The 16,636-nt window shown below is 32.7% G+C and overlaps 2 long non-coding RNA genes across 5 annotated transcripts; one reads left to right on the top strand and one right to left on the bottom strand.

The window, feature by feature from the left end:
- The first annotated feature begins 1,023 nt into the window (after positions 1 to 1,023).
- Positions 1,024 to 12,890, top strand: LOC139898895 (uncharacterized). 4 transcript variants are annotated; one of them, XR_011777204.1, is made up of 6 exons: positions 1,024 to 1,157; positions 9,386 to 9,438; positions 9,523 to 9,669; positions 10,069 to 10,549; positions 12,426 to 12,498; positions 12,679 to 12,890. It is a non-coding gene; the product is annotated as an uncharacterized lncRNA (long non-coding RNA). The 4 variants fall into 4 exon arrangements; XR_011777203.1 differs by having other exon boundaries at positions 9,386 to 9,669; XR_011777201.1 differs by lacking the exon at positions 9,386 to 9,438 and having other exon boundaries at positions 1,030 to 1,157; positions 9,439 to 9,669.
- LOC139898893 (uncharacterized) lies at positions 6,321 to 8,833 on the bottom strand. Its single transcript, XR_011777200.1, has 4 exons — positions 8,701 to 8,833; positions 8,561 to 8,613; positions 7,012 to 7,108; positions 6,321 to 6,551 (listed from the first exon to the last, which is right to left on the bottom strand). It is a non-coding gene; the product is annotated as an uncharacterized lncRNA (long non-coding RNA).
- Positions 12,891 to 16,636: the final 3,746 nt, after the last annotated feature.

Genomic DNA, 16,636 nt, shown 5'->3' with positions numbered 1-16,636 from the left:
GTTCTGCCTGTGCAGCCTGGTACATTAGATTTCTTGGGCCCTGGGCAAGTGCACACTTTGCTCCCCCATTGGGCCGGGCCTGGTATTACTTTAATGTATATGTCGAATTACTTTAAGACTGATAGTTGATAGTTGATGTGATTTTGAAATTATGGATATAGCCTTGCATCACTTAACTTGATTTTCTTACATGTTTAGTTGGTAATTTGAAGATAGATCATGTTAAAAAAATGTCATATAAGATTTTGGGCTATTACCAAATACCAATACAGAGTTGTAACGCTCTATTTTAGGGTACTTAAGACTTGTTTAATCGGTTTGTTTTTGGGGCGTTGCAAGCCCACGTGGCACCCAACCAACACCATAAATGGTAAGTATCAATGCGCGGGATGATGTATTTTTTTTATTTTTATTTTTATTTTAAAAATGTTATTTTTATCCCCTTTTAATATATAACTCAATTATATTTTAACACATCATCACAAATACTATTAACCCACACCATAAACCCAAACCACCACTATTCCACAAACATAACCCACACGTGCTAGTCATCAAAAAGCAACTTACGCTCTCAACCAACGCCCCCAACCACTACCGGTGGTGTAGGTGGCTTTGAACAATGTGACACATTTCTTAATGGTTAAAGTTTGAGAGGGGTGAAACTTGAAATTCTCAAAGATTCCAAGCATGGTATGTAAGCTCATATACAATTTAGTTCATTCAAAAGGTACTACTTTCAATGTTGGTACAAAATATTTACAGAGTATGTGATCTTTGAAAATACGGGGTCTAATATTTTTTCTCATTATCACAAAAAGTAATTAAACAAGAAAGCACACGTCTTTCTCTGTAAAATTCATATTGATGATGCAATTATGGTATACTTCTATTCAATTAGGAATTAAATATTAGTTTTCACGAAGTATTATGGGTTGTTGTTTGCAATCGTCAATCAAAAACACTCCTTCCCGTTTCAAAATCAAATTAGGGTTCTTATGGTGCAATCAACAAGAAATTAAGAAGCATTCATCCAGATTGATCTACTTCTCCACGCTATCTCTGCCGTACTTGCTATGGCAGTCATTACCGTTATCTCGGCTGTTTTAATCAGTGACGTGATTCCTCCTGCTTATTCTCGATTGCACGATGACAAGGTTATTTAATTTCTGCTTTCATTTGCTTAGTAGGTTTTCCATTTAGAAATTAATTTTAGTATTGAATTTTAATAATTTCAATATATGCAATTGAAATAAATCATAATAGACTATAATCAAAACATGTTTTCCCCCTTTTTAAGAACATACGAACATGGTTTGCAGGTTTTTGAATGATTATAAGGTAATTAGTTAGTTTAATATTTACACTTGTACCTTTCATTACAGAAAACAAACTGTTAGTATTTACACTGGAAGCAAGTAACTTGGATAATCTCTGACCAATCTGATGCGGAGGTAGATTCACAAGATAGTACAAGTCATCTTTTCTTTCACCCAATCCCAACACCTTCTGTGTTGTCAAGTCCTGGATTATACAAAATTGTGAGTAAAAAATTACAACTCAATTTTTGTCCTTTGTCAATTTGGATACTGATAAAAGACTAAATTTGAAATCAGGAACCACCAGGACATCCTTTAAGTGCATCTCATTGTCCAATTTTATTGTACCAATATGTGATATTAATGACATTTCACCATTTGGTAATCTAATATGAGGCCTCCAAAATAAAGGTTTAGAATTAACCAAATAACTAGCTAATGGAGTCATGTGATCAGTAGCTCCTGTATCTAGTATCCAATCAGTGAAAGAAACAGATTTAGATATAGTACCTGCTGCAAAATGATCAATTTCACCATCTAACTCATCATTAGTAGCAGCAGTCATCTGAGGCAAGCTTTTTAGCAGTAGTTCAAATTGTTCAGAAGTGAACATGATATGATTGCCCTGCACACTAGCTACAGTCCTTTTGGCTGCCACATTTGCAGGCTTTGACCTTAAATGACCACCTTGTTTGAGCTTTTCTTTCTGCTTATACTTATAGTGCCACACAGGATATCCAAATTTCTCCCAACACTTATCAGAAGAATGATACTTATTTCCACAAATACTGCATTTGTTTGGCTGATTAGCATTAGCACTAGTAGTACCTGACTTGCCATACAATGCAGTCCCTTCAAAATTGGAGAACATCTCCCTTTGTGATTCTTCCTGTTGAAGCATAGAACAAGCTGTTTCAACACTAGGAAGTGGATTCATTAACAACAATTGACTCCTCAATGAGCTAAAATGCTCATCCAAGCCATTTAGAAACTGAAAAAGGTGTTGTTCCTCTTTCTGCCTGTTGTAAGCATTAGTAAATGCCACAATTTCAGGAGTAACATTCTCAATTCTAGGCAACTCACTCATAGAATCTATTTCTTCTCAGATGCATTTCATCTTGGTGTAGTATTCACTTATGAGAATTCCTTGTTGCACCATAGAGTATGTTTATGTAATTTGTACTTCCTTGATCCGTTACTCAAAGCAAAACGCCTCTCCAACTGTCTCCAGATCTCTGCAACAGTGCCAATAAACATAATAGACTTAGCAATGGACTCACACACAGAGTTCATTAGCCAACTGATCACCATGTTGTTGCAGGTATACCACATTTCAGCTTGCCTTTCATCATTCACTGGTCTTGAGACTGAACCAGTGATGAAGCCAGTCTTACGCTTTGTAGATAAAGCAATCTCAACAGATCTTCGCCATGATCTGTAATTTTGAGCTCCAGTCAACTTCTCTTGAACAGATAAAGATCCAGGACCTTCAGACGGATGCAAGAACAACGGACTTTGAAAGTCAACTTGATTTACATGATTCATTATGAAACAGCTTCAATAATGAAATTGATTACAGATTTAGATGCGGAAACGTAGATCGAAACAAAAGCGATAATCAATTGAATCCTCAACTCACGAAGCTAAATAACAGCTTGAATTGAAAACGAGATTCAGATTAGCGACTTAATTCATCATCATCGCTCTGATACCATGTTAATCGAATGACAATGATGAAATTGAAACAAGAGAATTCATGAACATCACTTCAAACTTTGATTAGAATGAATTAATTGTCAATTACAATGTGTAAAATCGCTTATATAACTCAAGCCCTATTCTTAACCGTCATTTACTACCTTCTAACAGACTATAACAAACAAAGTTACAGAAAAAGCGACCAAATTACAGAAATGGCAAAACAAGCCCCTGCGGTATATAACTTAGAATCCGATATTTACAAATTAGTCCCTGTACTTCTACAGATATCTTACTATTTTTGTCCTTTTTTATGGATGATGATTAAACCTAAATCATGATTTATCGGCTGCTTAACCTGTTGTTGAATAAAACTTAGGTACGTGAGTCAGTATAAATGGTGTAGCGACCCGACAAAATCGTCATTGACGGTGCCGTTAACTTAGGTCCCATTACGTGGTCATAGTCCCTAAATGAGACGCGTTTGACCAAAATTATGTCGCATTCAGTTGAAACGTACAAGACTTACAAAGTTTAGTTTACCAAACGGGTCGACAACAAGTTAAGTTTACAAAAGATATATAGTATAAATGAAATAACTTGCGACATAATTAGTTTAAAATCACGGTTGCTATAAATAGCGTAAGTATGTAAACAGTATGCTTGAACCCAAAGGTGCTATCTTTAGCGTATGCATGTATGCTTGACTCCAAGCAAGTAATCAAAGGGTGCGGAAACATGTATCAAGTAGCCAAGTATGAACCTAAGAAACATATAGAAAACTGTCAACGAAAAACGCTGGTGAAATCGTAGGTGTATGTATAAAATATGTTTTGAACCACAAGATTTAGTATAAACCGATTATCAAGCGTATACATCTCAAAAGATGTGTTTGTATCACGAGCATCCAATTATCAAAGCTTAACTGAATCTTACCTCTGAATATAGTGTTAGAACATACACTATTCCGATAAAATTATATTTCATTCGCTAACGGTAGCGAACCGTCCGAATGAGGGTTCGTTAAACCCGTATGGCCACACAACATAAGTTCTCGCTTACACCCTACAAGTGTAACTAATGATAATTGGACTTGAGGATTTTCGTTCTAACTCGTACGTGTCTTTGCTTTCGTATTCGTGTTCAAAGTATAAAAGTATAAACCGTATAAAATGTATACAAAGTATATGTTTCTCAATCCACGATTTAAAAGTATAAAAATTATTGAAAAGGTGGGACTATGATCTCACCTCTAGTGCACGAGTATAAAGGTACTTCACAAAGTAAACGTGTGCATGAAAGTTGCTTAGTTTTGACCTAAACAAGTAAGTTATATCAATTACCGATTACGACACAAGGTCGGTCGAAATGTGTTCAATTAGTCATATGGCTCGTTACGACTCGATTATATAGCATGTGAATCAAGTTGTCAAGTATCATGCAAGAATCAAGTATAAAAGAGGATTAGAACGATTGCATAAGTTTTTGGTTAAGTTTGACTAAAAGTCAAACTTGGTCAAAGTCAAAGTCAACAGGGTCGGATCGGGTATCCGACAATTTTTCTAAGTTATATAATCATATGTGAGCATGTTGGCCAAGTTTCATGTTAATCGGAGGTGCCTAACATAGTTGGAATTAAACGGGAAATTGGAAATTTGGACAGCCCTCGGTAGTTCATCTGGACGGCGTCCAAAATGGCCGGACGGCGTCCAGATGTGAAAGCCAGGAAGGCGTCCAAGATATGGGACGGCGTCCCAATGAACTACAGGTTGCTGAAGCTGAAATTTCACAAGTCTCGAACCAAAACTCAAACAAACACAAATTGTGAACCGAAAACACTTAAAACATGTATCTTATATCGTTGGAAAGGTATTTTGACGAGGAATACAACTAATCACATATCATCAAACAATTACATCATTTAAATGACCAAATCCTCGTCGAATGATCGTTAAAAGTTCATCATTGAAGTTTCAAGTTCGTAAAACGCATTTTATGATTCGGGAATCCAATTTACACATACGATATGCCATTTCGAAGGTAATTAAACATACATTGCAACTAAACACTTACTAATAACATTAACAAGCATTCAATGCATCAAAAGTTCATTTTAAAAGTTATCAAACCCTAACCAAGAATCACAAAATCAATAATCATGTTAGTGAAGTTTTTCAAGTCAACCTACACATCAAATTGAAGCTAATGATGCTAGTAACACATTTAATACATGAACTTTAACATTTAAACAACATTTAATCATCCAAAATTAAAGATTAAGCACACCCATTTCAATTGTTCATGCTAGTTACTCAAAACAACAAATCGAGCAAACTAAACACATATTCATGTTAGACTTGAGCTATAGACACTAATTAACACCATTTCAAGTCAAAAACACTAAGAACATGAAATCTAGAGTTTTAGAAATGTTACCCAAACGAGATGAAATTGATACCAAAATGTAGAGGATGAAGAGAGGATCACGAATATGTAATTTGTTTTGTTGCAAGCTTCCTAGATCGAATTTAGATGATGAATGAATGATTTGGGTGTTTGAGAGTAAAAGTGGAAGTATGAAGGATGAGGAGGTGAATGAATGAATGGTGAGGAAGAGTGGTGACTAGTTCGACTAGTTGCCACTTTGGCCCAATGGCGAATTTAGTCCCTCGAGTTTAAAAGCGGGTGCGTGAATTAATCAAACGAATAAATTTTAAATACGTGAGAATAAACGGAAGATATTATAATCGAATAACGGAAATATCAAGAACGTTAGTTAATGAAAGATACGAATTTAGATAACGAAGGATATTATCTAAAAAAAAAAAACGGTGTTAAAAATAAATTTAACGGAAAAATGCGAGATGTTACAAACGGTTTGATTCAACACTTTAGTTAATTGTCTATTTTTGCATTATCGTTAATTTTAATTGGCTTATCTATTTATAATAGGTTCACTACAACAAATACGCTAAATACACACGTTTATTTAAATAAATGTACACACTTAAAAGAGTTTGGATACATAAAGTTCACGGTTGGATAGTGTGTGTGGAAAACAGCCGTAACAAAATTAACAACTATCATAAGTGTGGCTCTATAGACTAATTCCTCACGCTCTTAAAAGTGAAGTTTAGGAGGTAATTCCTCACGCTTTTAAGCATGTGAATCTGAAGCAGAATCATCACACCTCTAAATGTGAGTTAATTCCTCACACTTTTACGGGTGAGATGCTTATCGAAAATTTCAACGAATCTTCACACTTCTAAATGTGAGGATTTTATTAGTATTTATTATAGGATATAACAAAATAAGAGTAGATTTTATAAAACTTGTACACAGCAAAGTATAGTAGAACTCAAGCTACATCTGCCTCAACATATCATGCTTTTTCTTGTGATTTATACATCAAATGCATCATTATTTGTTATTCAATTACATCAAATGCATTCAAGAATTCTAAAACTACTAGTAGTCACAAGATATTCTAAAACTACCACCGGTGACGAAACGCTCTACTACATTGGGTATTATCTGCAAAAAATCAAAGAAGTTGAAAAGGAAAATATCATCGGAAGACGTGATTATCCAACCTTCATGCATTAATATGGTATAAACAAACAAGGAATAAAACACAATAACAATATAATCAAATGAGTAAACATCAAAATATACATTAACATTAGTAACGTAATACCCACTTATATAAAACTATTTTGAACTCGATCGTTTGAGATAAAATAAAACCCAAATTGAATTGACTAGGGTCAAACACAAACACACACACATGGTTGATCACTTGATCTAGCAAAACTGCCCATCATTTAAAAAGGATGGTACAAGTATAATATGTAAATAGATAGACTAGGGTCTGCAAGTCAGGAATGTAAACAGCTTACCTATTATTTTTCAACATCTATTAATAAAAGAGACAATTATCAGAGATTAAATTTTAATAGAAAACATAGAAGTTGAAATTCGTAGTAAAACTCACAAACTCATCTCTTATTCGCGCATGGCTACGAGCACCTGTGGTATAAGCATAGTGTTTTCGACTCTTGCCTTCTTCTCAAGTATTCATAATTATTGTACTTCAAGAGAAATAGCATATGTTAGTAAACATGTACATTAACTAAAATCACATAATTCAACATATGAACATGTACAATATCCAAACTCGACCATTTATCATCACAACATCGAATACAAGCAGAGACCATTATATAATGCCAAAATCAATCCATATGCCAAAAATTACACAACAATTATAATGCCAATGAACATAGCAATTTCCACCCAGATCAGATTTCACTTTCCAATACAGCAGAGACCATTATATACTAACCCAGGCAGATCTTTTCCTAAAGCAGTTGAAAATAAGATTACATAGACCAATCAAATAGAAGTAGCAACAATAGTATATCATGGCAGTTCAGAATTAGTCAATCTGGACAGATCAGAAGCAGTACCTTTAACTAAGACAAGAACATGCAATCAACAAAAGTGTTGCTTGTTCTTTAAGCACTAATCCAAGTTCTATCCGTTATTTAAACTCACCTATTTAATATGCCAGAACACAAATAATCTGCTATAACTGTATAATAAAACATCAAGTTAGTGGAAATCTAGACTGAGTATATCATATATTATATTATAACATAAGATGAAATATAATCAAAGAAGTTTGTTTATCATGTTTTGTTGTCGACTTTGAGACCCGAGCATCCTCTCTAACTTCAGAAAACAATGTTAGTTGCTCTTCCAAATATACAGAGAAGAAAGTGTTAATTATTTTCCCAAGAACTTGCAGAAGTTTGAAAGTCAAAACAGTGGCCCATATTAAAGGCCTTAATGTTGAATTTCTTATTGTTTAAAAAAGGGTAGCAACTTTCTTAGTGTTTACGAAAGGGTAGCAACAAGCACAAAAGTATCTGAAGTCAATAGATAGCCAAAAGTTTACAACATCTAAAAACAAATGTGACACTATCAACCAACACATAATCATATTCCAAGCAAGTTAGTGCTCTTATACAAACAATTATTCTGACCTCTTTTGTATTCACTCAATTTTTAATCAAATATCAAATATAGAGTTCATTGAAACACACTTTATATGTATTTATCATTGTTCACAATAAATTATTGATACGAAATGTTTACATATGTATTTGAGTGTACTTGAAACTGCTAATACATATGCCTATACATATACATACATACATACATACATACATACATATATATCCGTGTGTTGATGAGTATACACATAAATAAATGCATACATACATATATGTAAATCTACAAGTCAGCTATAATGTGCGAGTATCAACTCAAATAACCGCAAACTAAATCATACAATAATAAAAAATAGTGTAATTGAGTAAACAGTAAACATAATCAACAAATGAATCTAACATTAATCAGATCACTAATCAAAATCAATAAAAACAAACGATGATGAACACAAGCCTAGTCACGATCAATATCACCGAATCAAAATTAACGCAAATATATCTACATAATGAATTCAGAATCACACTTACTGGATGAATTGACAATTTCAGTTTCCGAGAGCGTACATACGAACGAAGAACATCTGAACGAAATAATAATCGTATATGTTATTAATCGGAGTAATTTAAATACGAAAATAGAGACTACCGTGAGAATGAAGAAGAATTACCGAGAAGCTGATTAAAGAATAGCAGTGGAAACTCGAGATTTAGGTTTTGTTGTCCATAGGAGATTAGGAGGTATAGAGAAGATAAATTGGGGATGAATAAATTGGGGATGAAAACGATTGAACTGGGTGGGATTTAAGATTTCTTGTACATATTTTTTTACATTACGCTATTTATATTTAAATTTCGCTTGTGAGATTAAAATTTAATTTAATTTTATTTACTAGTAATATTTACTGTATAATATAAATAAATAATAAATAAATAAATAACCCTGATATCAAAAGAAACTACACTTTTTTAAAATGTTCTTTTTCCATCGAAGCCTGTACCTCACTTAATTTTGTCACGGTTCTAATTGTGCAATGTATTTCAATCACGTATGTATGTAAAACTCTGGTAGTACACATTTAGAAGTGTTTATAATATTATCACATTAATAAGCGTGGTCTAAATCAACAAAATTTGCATAGTTTTAAGTGTGTAAATGTTTAAACTCACTTTTATGTGTGAAGGTTCACATATACACATCTTTTAGCACATTCATAAGCGTTTACAATGTTAAAAAATATGACACGCCCGTTGCAAGCGTGAAAAATTAAGCGTGAAGAATTAGCTTTTTTGTTGTAGTGGTTAATTCATCAATCCAGTTACTTATTTTGAACTGTCAATTTGATATTTGTGTAGGGTACTTATCACGTTCTTAATGCGTAACTGAAACAACTTGCTCATTGATACAGGTATTGCACGTAGCGATTGATGATTCTTAAATCTTTAGAAATACATTTAAAGAACAGTAATACTAATGGGGCTTTATCTTAAAGGTCGATGATTCGATTGTATTCGATCTGATTTATTTGTTGGATAAAAGGGCTTTAAATTTATGGTTGATTTGGCTTTATCGAGACGGTAATACTAATGACATGAGATCTACGCAAGTTATATTTTCCGATTTCATTCTGTAATTCCTGGTACGCAAGTGATTGTTTAATTTGCTGCGTTTATGTTAATTGTTTTTTTGTTTTGGTTTTCATGTAATAATGTTCAGACGAATAAGAAATTACAACAATGACTTTGTTTCAATAGGTTAAGCGAATTAGAAATCACTTGATGCTTTTTTAAGGACCAATTTATGATTTTTAAGCTTTAAATCTTTATATCCACCATTAATTAGTCATATGTTCTGAATAAACCATAACGTTGCTGGGAAATCTCAGTGTGATATAAATTTTGTTAACCTTCCGCATGTCCATTATCAGTCTGACGTATACATTTACTTTCCGGGTGTGTTATGTGCATTTTAAAAAATGCCAAGCTTCTGTCATATTGCTGATAAAAGTAGTTGACCTGGTTTATTTCTTAATTTTCAGGAAATAGTCCCTTTGAATGCTGGAAATGTGTTAGTTATATAAGATACCGGTTCTGCTGCAAAACGGCTATCATTAATCAGTCAGTCACTTGATAAATCAGGCAATAATGGTTTTTGTGTCCTAAAAAGCTAGAATAAAAATTTAGATTTTTTTATTAGGAGGAAGTTCAGTAGCAATAGTGGCTCAACGTTCCTGCAATGAACATCACTCAAAGCAGCCAGTAGTTCATATCGTTCAAAGAGCTGCAAAAAGTTTAAGAGTTGCAACTGCAACAATGTTGAGCCTGAAAGGAACTTCAGTTGGATTTCATGCTTTATATGTTATAAGTTAAAGTCAGTCAGTTTCAATTATCCTTCTTCTTCAGATGTATTTTATACAAATTTTAAATATTCCAGTTATCATTTTTCATTTCATGAGAGATCAGAGCTACCTTCAACATGCCAAAGCGCATTCGATGTCACATTCCTCTGCTTGAAGAAAGGTTAGCCTATACCAACTCAGAAATTGTACTTTATCGAAAGTCTGAAATTATTTTACTCTTGATGTTAGTATTATGTTGCCAGAACTGTGAAAACATTTAAACTTATGTCATGACATGGTTTTTTTGCATCATTAGGTAATGGTAATATCGTAAATGGTAGATAAGCCTAATGGCCACTTACAGAGAACCATCAGGCAACCTTATTATATTTAGGTAGGACCCGAGATTGGAATTTAATCAGTAGTGCCATGACCCTCATTTTAATAATCTATATCTATCTATCTATATCTATATCTATATCTATATCTATATCTATACTACATATTAAAATAAAACCTTAATTGAGATATAATTAAATCTTAAACTTAATCTCAACCATTATATTACTTAAATGACCAACGTTGCCCTCCTAATCCAACCATTAGTTTGACGTATTGATCAATAAGTACTTTTAGGCTATAAACTACCCTAAATACCCCTAAAAATCAAGGATCAAATTTCGTTAGCAATTTGAACTTTGGTATGCACTTATTTTTATTGTTTAATTAATTACTTCCTTAGTTCCATTAAAAGTTGTTTGATGAAACTAAAGATATGCCTTTATAAAAGGTTTAAAAAAACGGAAACGTGCCTCGAGGCGTTTCCCCTCTGTGAGGCGAGGCGTACGCCTCGAGGCGAACCGAGGCGTACGTTCGAGGCGGAGTTAAAAAAATACATAAAAAAATTAACAGGGGCTGTTAATGTCATTTAATTAAAGTTTTAAGAGTTCATATCTAGTTTGTTCTTGGTATTAAAGTTTGGTAAAAGTTGAGGGGCTATTATTGTTCTTTGATAAAAAATAAATAAATAAATACAACGTACTTAAAATATCATATCTACCGGACAACACTAATCTAGAAAGATCACATGTTTCCTTCTTTTCTCTTTCTTTATTATTATACATATCATCATCATCGTTATCATTATTATGATGATCAAAAAAAGATCATTCTCCTTCTTTTCTCTTCCATTGATATCACGAGTACCAGACAAGTACCTCAAAGAATTCATTAAACTATGTCTGATTTTGGGATGCTTTAATAACCCATGCCTAACGAAATATTCTTCCAAGAACAAAAGCCCCAACTCCGGTCACCGGATTTTACAGGTTTCAATTTTTTTTCTTCCTATCTTCTCTTCTATTTAATTTTCGTGTTCTCCTTCCTCATCTTTACTCAATTCCGGCAACATCTAAGGTTTCCGACACCGTTAAATGCTGTTTGACCGTCGTTGACTGGCTGTGAACATGAGGAGTACGTTTTTCACTTACCTGTGAGGCGTACCAAAATCGAACCGCCTCTCCCATTTGAGGCGTACGTTTTAATTGGCCTTTGAGGCGGACGTTTCAAAACGGAATATTCGAAAATCGCATGGAGGCGTGCCTCAAGGCGTACGAGGCGACCGTTTTTTTAAACCATGCCTTTATTATACAACTTTTACTTAGCCAAAAAAGAAATTTAAGCAAGTTTAAAGTTACTTATTAACTTAAAAATAGTTACACCTCCCCCATACCCCATTCATATGGGATTGGATTGGGTTTTGTTGTTGTTGTTGTTTAAACTTACTTATTAACTTAAAAAAAGTTACTTATTAACTGCCACTGGTACTCATGCCATTAATATCATTGTGATGTCGAATTCATCTTGACATGAGCTTAAGCAGGTTGCATATTGAAGTTTCTAAATAGCTATTGCTTTCATTCGTTAGAGGAATGTATACCAGTGTGCTGTTAACATTTAAATTGATTATTGTAGCTTTGTGAGTATGAATTTAACCTCATTAATCAAACTTTATTTTCAACATAATCTTGTATCTTGTATTTGTGTAATTTTTACAGGTTAGGGATGACGACGATCGAAGTAGGTTTCACTGGGATTATAAGGTTTTGTACTTCATTGATGTTTTTATGGGTAAGCGGATCTTAATCTTACGTAATGGTTACAAGTAGCATAGTGAGTTTGTTGGGTTTGGTTAAAAATAGGTCGTTGAGGTTGGGCCGGTAATCTAATACTTCTTTTTTCTTCCTATTTTACTTGAGTAAACAATTAATGTATCAAATATGGTGACATAAACTATCTGCTTACAATCAGGTATTAACTGGTTGAAATTGCCACCTCTACGTCGTAGGGCTTCGGTGCAGATCACACTTTCTTGAACCAACAGGTAGCGAGGAATTTATTTAAATGATAGCTTAGTATTTTATATCATCCTCTAAAATGATTAAGTTTGTTTTTCTGCTTGATTTTGCCAACTCAATGAGGGTTGCACTATCCTTGCAAGCAAAACACATTAAACTTTCATTAGCAATTGTTTATTTTTAATCAGAGTTTGTTTCTTGGGTGAGGAGTCTTTCACAAAAGCCGAGCACATAATAATAGGGGTGTTCATTAAATGGTTACACCCAAAAAACTGCCCAATCCAAATGCTTTTGGGTGAAACGGGTTTGGCTAATGCGGATTTGGTTTGGCTTTTTGGTGATACCCGATTTATAAAATGGTTAGTGGATTGGTTATGGATATAAAATTTAATCCATGGTTCTAAACCGAATACCCGAACAGTTCGTTATATCAACATTTTAATTTTTCACTTCTATATTTTTATAACTTTTATAAGATATCCCTATACAATATATGGAAATTCTTTGGTCAAATACATAAGAGAAGAAAGCTATCAGCTAAATTAGTGTCAATTCTCATCAATCGTAAATCAAGGATTGTTTCTGTTTCTCATCACATTGTAAATCAAGGATTCTTTCTCAACTTATTTAAATTTTGAATCATTATTCTCCCTGATAGTACCAAAGCCAACAGTGAATGTATTTGATTGGTATAGCTACTATGGTTGATTGTCGATTATAAGTTCAAAATTATTATTACACTATAGCATGTTTTAGATTCTTTATATTTTTATCATTTACTAGTTTTCGAGTTTGTAAATTGGTTTAATTGGGGAACCGACCCAAATAAACTGATTTTATATTCGGTTGGATTGGTTTGGTTTTGACATATTTGGTTTGGTTATTGGTTTTCAAAAATATTTTAAAAAACCGATTTATCCAAACCGTTTAAGCCAAATAAACCATAAACCGCCCGAACGAATACCCCTACATAATAAGACATATCTGAGAAGCTAATTATCATGAATGTCTGAGAACCAAACTTGAGTGTACATGCTCAACATAGTTGTCCTTATGACTACAAAAGGTAATTATCGAAGTCATACGCAACCAATCTTGTGAATGACACTTCATAGTTGGAACTACAAAATTGATCTCATTTTTCTTAGAGAACATAAGAGAAATGATCAGGGAGTAGTATTAAACCACTATATTCTACTCCGTGTTACTTAATTGTTTGATTTACTATACGAGCAGAGTCAAGTTTGTTGTTAGGTTGTGAACATATAAATTATGTAGTTTGTCACTTCTTGCACGGGCATGTCTTAGAAACTATTGTACCATTTTAATTTTAATTGTAGTTATAGGATGGTCATAAAATAGTAATTGTGGAAACAATTCTTTAAAAATTACACACTCGAGTCAATTGATTCATTGAATACTATGGTAACATGTTTCAAAGATAGCTATAATATTAGTAACATCACATGAAAACTTATATAATTTTTGTCACATATCTGATACGAATGAAACATACTTAAAAAATAGATTATACTTGGTGGAAGTCATAATAATGTAACATAATTCAAATATTAAAAAAAAAACATTACATATACATAATAGTTCATAGATATCATACAAATGAAAATTTATTAAAACATTTCTTCATTTAAATCTATAAGTGTTGCAAGACTTCTTTGTATACTACATTTTTTGTTGTGTTTGATAATTTGTTATCCTTGTCTAAGATTAATATCTTGATTCCTTGGCGATTAGTAACCCGAGATAGTGCAACTTATAGTTGTCCATGACTAAACACCGGTTTTGAAAGAAATAAACCGACACGCGATAGTGATTGTCCTTAACTTTTATTTATTTTCATTGCAAAAACTACATGATTCTATCATTAATGATTTAAAATACTTTATCACTGAGATCAAGATCTGCCCGTTCCTGATAACATGTCGTCTTAATCTTCAATAGACTTAAAAAACAGACATAGGTGTAAACAACTGCAGTGAAAAAGTTAAATAATTAGAGTTCTATTAAAAAAAAAAGTTAGAGTTTTAGTCAATATACAATTAAGGAATATGAAGATAATCTTTGAAAAAACCTTTTTCAACCTCGCCAAAGACATGATTCTCTTTGAAGTCTTGTATCATACTTTCTAGATAAGGAGCCCGTGCGTTGCACGATGGTTTTTATATTATTGAAAAGATTTCGTATGTAAAATATATTAATAAATTATCAAGTTGAAATGGATAATGTTTCTTCAATGTGATAAGAATGAAACCTATTTAAAAAATAACTTATACTTAATGGATCTTATAATAAGGAAAGATAGTTCAAATTGTTAACAAAAATAAAATTAAACACACATAATACTTGATAAATATCATACAAATGAAAATCATTTAAAACATTTCTTCAATAAAGTCTATAAGTGTTGCAAGACTTCTTTGTATACAACATTTTTTGTTGTGTTGGATAGTGTGTTATCCTTGTCTAAGATTAATATCTTTATTTCTTGCCAATATGTAGTTTTCCATGACTAAAGACCGATTTTGAAAGAAATAAACCGACACGTGGAAGTGATTGTCCTTGACTTTTATTGATTGTCATTGCAAAGCACACCGACAATATATATTGTCTTCTTTGGAATCTAAAATGTATTCTCTTGTCTGACGGTACGATAAGCATGTTCAATGTGTCTTGCCTCTTCTATACATTACCTCACCACATGTCTCTATCAGTTTTGTCCCAAATTATCTTTCCAGAAATTCTTTGTTCTCGGTTTCTTCTACATGGGTAAGATTTTTTTATATGGTGATTTATTATTGGAAATTATTGAAAATTAAATGTTATTTTTTTTACCCAATTGTTGTGGTGTTATTTTAGCCTTCAAGTGTGTGTGTGAATTTCAGTTCATCAGTCTGCACGGTGCGTTTTTTGTAAAATTTTAAACAGATTTTTGTTATTCATTGATTGTTGGTTGGTTTGGTAAATTTGAATGCTATTTTTGTTGTATTGGGCGATACTCATTGTTTTGTTAATTGTCCTAGTGAAACGGTCAAGAAAACGGAAAAAGATGATCATACTGTACATGTAGTCAATGATGCTCTGCCAAGTGGTATTGGTGTTTCCAAAACACGGGGTGTTTCACCGAAACAAACTGCGAGGAGGGCTTTTACCTAAATAAATCCTTATTTTGTAATACATTTATAATTGCTAAATTATACAATTACAACTATTTAAATCTAAAAAAATATGGCCGGCACTCTCAAATGTTTGCATACTTGTGGCGCAATGCAGCTGAGAGTGTTTTCCAAAGGAAGGTTTTTTTCAGTACCACCATAACCGTACAAAAAGAACACAGCTCCTTTGCTGTGATCAACAGCTTTTATTATTTGATCGTATGCCTCCTTTTGTTCGGATGTTTACTTTGTAATGAAATCTGAATGTTCATTTGCAAGTGTACTTTTGTCGTAGGAGAGCTCATCTATAATAAGATAGTTTTCTGAAATATTCCTTTTTTAATTATAAATCTTATAAAAAAAGACAAAAGTGGTACTCGACTATTCATAAGTGGATCAAGTAGATAATTATGTTTTAGTAATTTGATATAATGTGTTTCATATTATATAGATTCGTTTTAGTTCATTTTAACTATTTTAGGTGTATATGACAATTATCACAAGTATTAATGTTCTAATTAGTGATGATTTGTCAGTGAACTATAATAATAATATTATGAGTGACAAAATTATCTAATGTATTAGAGTAGATCTTATGTTCCTTATCAGACTTATTAAGTTTTAAATCATATTCTTGACACGTATTTCTCCGCTAGTGTTGCTGTGATATCGGATGTGCAAATCTTGTTAACAATTAGGTTCTTTTTAGAAATCTTGTTAACAATTAGAGTAGATCTT

Source organism: Rutidosis leptorrhynchoides, chromosome 3 (assembly GCF_046630445.1).
Source record: "Rutidosis leptorrhynchoides isolate AG116_Rl617_1_P2 chromosome 3, CSIRO_AGI_Rlap_v1, whole genome shotgun sequence".
Classification (NCBI taxonomy): Eukaryota; Viridiplantae; Streptophyta; class Magnoliopsida; order Asterales; family Asteraceae; genus Rutidosis; species Rutidosis leptorrhynchoides.
This window is presented reverse-complemented; position numbering and strand designations above follow the sequence as displayed.